Below are 4244 nucleotides of genomic sequence, written 5' to 3' on the forward strand. Positions count from 1 at the left end.
CAATGATGTCACTGCTGTCTCTGTGGTGTCACCACTGTGCCCAGCGGTGGCATCTTGTCCCCATGATGTCACCAGACCCCTGTGATGTCACTGATGTTCCTGTTATATCACAACTGTCACTGATGTCACCGATGATGCCACTGGTGTTTCTGTGATGTCACCCCTGGCCTTGTGCAGTCACTGATGTCCCCTGTGATGTCACCAATGTCCCTGTGACATCACAACTTTCCCATTGTTGTCACCAGTCCCCTGTTATGTCACTGGTTTCCAATGATGTCACTTCTGCCTCTGCGATGCCGCCACTATCCCCAGTGGTGACTCCATGTCTCCATGATGTCACTGATTTCCCTGTGACACCAGGGCTTTCCTTTTTTTTCACCAGTTCCCTGTGATGTCACTGGTCTCCAGTGATGTCACCCATGTCCCTGTGATGTCACCTCTGTCCCTGTGATGTCACCATTGTCCTTGATGATATCACTGGTGTCACTTGGATGTCACCCCTGTCCTTGTGAAATCATTGTGATGTCACTGATTTCCCTGTAATACCACACCTGTCCCTTTGTTGTCAACAGTCCCCTGTGGTGTCACTGGTCCCCAGTGATGTCACCCATGTCCCTGTGATGTCACCACTGTCCCCTATGAGTCACCAATATGCCCAATGATGTCACTGATGTCTCTTTGATGTCAGCCATGTACTTGTGATGTCATTGATGTCCCATGTGATGTCACCGATGTCCCTGTGACATCACAGATGTCTCTTTGTTTTCACCAATCCCCTGTGATGTCACTCATCCCCAGTGATGTCACCAATGTCCCTTTCATTAGGGTTAGGGTTAGGGTTTAGCATTTAGGGTTTGAGTTAGGGTTAAGGGTTAGGGTTAGGGGGTTAGAGTTTAGGGTTAGGGTTAGGTGTAGGTTTAGGCTTAGGTTTTAGAGTAAGGGTTAGGGGTTAGGGTTAGGGGTAAGGGTTAGTTTAAGGTTAGATTTTCGGTAACATTTTGGTTAGAGTAAGGAATAGGGTTACAGTTAGGGATTAGGTTCAGGTTTAGATTTTTTTTTAAGTTTTTAGTGCTGTCTAAGATACCTCCCAGTCCAAAGGGGCACACACAGAAAACTCTTGCTCTTCATGTAGTGCTGAGCATGACGCAACAACTGCACTTGAGAGACAGAGGCTTGGGGCTTTCTTTCCCGGGTGGAATGCCAGTCTTTCTCCTCCAGGAACACTGGGCTGAAATTGACCGTCTGACAGCCAAAATTCCATGAGGACGAAGAAAACTCCCTGACCAAAGGTACTCGCACAGAAAGCTCTTCCTCTTTATCGCGTACCAAGAGAGGCACCCCAACTGCGCTGGGTAGATGGTGAGTCAGGGTTAGGGTTAGGGTTAGGGTTATTGTTTAGATAACATTTGGGTTAGAGTAAGGGATACGGTTATGGTTATGGGTTAGGGTTTAGGCTTAGTGTTAGGATTAGGTTAAGGGTATTGTTTAGATAATGTTTGGGTTAGAGCGAGGGATACGGTATACGGTTTCAGTTATGGGTTAGGGTTTAGGTTTAGGTTTTGGTTTTTCTTTAATATATCACAGCTGTCACCGATGTCACTGATGATGTAACTGGTGTTTCTGTGATATCACCCCTGGTCTTGTTCCAGGGGCCATTCAGGAATGGAGAAGTTAGACCATGGCATCACAAAAAGGCCCAGGGCACACGGGTGGGGCTCCACTGTGGAGATGAAGGGCACTGGTTCTTTGGTTGCCAACATCCATAGTCGAATGGAGGGGATATGCCCTGACATCACAAATGGGCACATGGTTTGGGCTACACTGTGGCATGTGAGCCGTTGGTTCCTTGGTTTCCAGGGGCCATTGTGGAATGGAGAGGGTAGGCTGTGAAATCAGAAAGGGGTCCATGGCACATGGGTTGAGTTGTACTCTGGGGTGGGATGCGTTGGTTCTGTGGTTTCCAGGGGCCAATTCAGAATGGAGAGGATAGGCCATGACATCACAGAGACCCATAGCAGACATGTTGGGCTGCATTCTTGGGGTGTGAGGCATTAGTTCTTTGGTGTCCAGGGCCATTCTGGAATAGAGATGATTGGCCGCAAAATCACAACTAGGCCAATGGTAAAAAGCAAAAGGCTGCAATGTGGGGGTGTGGTGCATTGGTTCTTTGGTTTTCAGGCATCATTCTGGAATGGAGAGGGTAGGCCATGACATCACAAAGGTAACCATGGAACACTTCTGGGGCTGCACTGAGGGGGTGTGCACTGCAGTTCCACCCAGGAAAGAAAGCCCTGAGGCTCTGTCTCTCAAGTGCAGTGGCTGCGCCACTCTCAGCACTGCACAAAGAAAAAGAGCTTTATGTGCAGGCACCTTTGGTCTGGCAGGTATCTTTGTCTGTATTGAACAGTAGACCTAAACTTAAAAAACACCCTAAACCCAAACCTAACACTAAACCTTAACCCCTAACCATAACCCTGTCCCTTACCCTAACCCAAACTTTACCTAAATCCTCTCCTAATCTGACCCTCATGCTAAACCTTACCCTAAATCCTAGATGCTAACACTAACCCTAACCCTGACTCACCACCTATCTAGTGCAGTTGGTGCACCACTCCTGGCACTACACAAAGAGCAAGAGCTTTCTGTGCGGGCACCTTTGGTCTGGGAGGTGTCTTTGTCCGTCCTGAATTTTGGCTATCTGTCTCAGTTTAATGAGAAGTGTTTTGCTGAGGAGGATGAATTGTGAGGAAAAACTAGAACTCCTACATCTAAGCAATTGTAAATCTGAAATTCGGAGGCTCCAATTGAGAAAGTGTGGAAAAAGGAAAAAAATAACAGCCCTTTAATACAGGATATATGTGTATTGGCAGAACAACAAAAGAACACAAAGAAAACAACCAAACAATAATCCTATACCCAAAAGTCCCCTTCAAACAAAAAAGTAAACAGCTCAGTTTGCACTTTTTTGGTGCAATTGGAACCACAGCCAGCAGGGGGCACTGTTGGATCACTGGAGGAGCAGAGCCTGCAGTGTTCTCTGGTGTCCAGCAGGGGGCGCTGTTGGATATGGCAGTTGCCATGGGGGGTCCCTGGAGGTGCAGGAGAAGCTGAAAATGCAGATTTCCCCCCCCACACCAAGAAGGGGAAAGAGGAGAGAAGGAGTTCTTCCCAAGAAAACTCACACTTTCTGTGACTGGCTGTGTGACTTCCCCTTTTCCTTGATGTGTATAAAAAAAACCCACTGCCAAAAACACAGGAGCAGAGGAGGGAAAAAAGGGTGACCTCCTTCCCAAGTAGTTCCTCTCTGATGAAGTCTGAGCAGGTCTAGGCTGGGGGCAGAAAACAGGGTGCAGGCAAACTGGAGCCAAGCGGCCAAGTTGAGAATAAAGAAACTTTGGAGCTTTTCCAACCCACACCTTTTTTCAGTTCAGGCAACAATGAAGTGTCCTGTTTCCCAGGAGAGGGAAAAGATAAGAAAACAAAAGAAACCCTCCTCATCCCTCCCCACAGACTTCGAGGACCATCAGTCTGGAATCTGAGTCCCTGACCAGTTCTTTTGTGTTGCTCAATTACCCAAGGCAAGACCAACCTGCCCATTCAACATCTCTCCCACAAAGTGGGGAAGGGGAGGAAGGAAAACATTCAATCCTCAGTTTCTTTTTTCCTTAGAACAAGCAAATGTGTCACACTGTGGGATGGCCATTTCAGCCCAGCGCTCCTACAAGAGAACGACTACTGTTCCACCCAGGAAAGAAAGCCCTGAGTCTGCGTCTCTCAAGTGCAGTTGCTGCACCACTCTCAGCACTGCACAAAGAGCAAGAGCTTTGTGTGCGGGCACCTTTGTCTGGGAGGTATCTTCATCTGTACTGAACCTTAGACCTAAACTTAAAAAAAATTCTCAATCTGAAGCTAACAACAAACCATAACCCCTAGTCATAACTGTATCCCTTACTCTAACAAAAATATTACCCTAACCCTAACCTTAACCCTAACCCTTAACCATAATCCTAAACCCTATCCCTAGCCCTAACTCTAGCCATAGCCCTAGCCCTAACCCTAACCGTAACCTAAACCTAAACCCTAAACCTAAACCTGAGCCTAAACCTAAGGCTAACCCTAAACCCTAACCCAAATTTTAAGTCAAAGCCTAAGCCTAAGGCTAAGCCTAAGCTTAAACCTAAAGCTAAGACTAAGACTAAACCCTAAACCTATGACTAAGTCTAAGCCTAAACCTAAGCCTAACT

This window comes from Myiozetetes cayanensis, unplaced genomic scaffold (genome assembly GCF_022539395.1).
Source record: "Myiozetetes cayanensis isolate MyiCay16 unplaced genomic scaffold, myiCay2020 scf28, whole genome shotgun sequence".
NCBI classification, from domain to species: domain Eukaryota; kingdom Metazoa; phylum Chordata; class Aves; order Passeriformes; family Tyrannidae; genus Myiozetetes; species Myiozetetes cayanensis.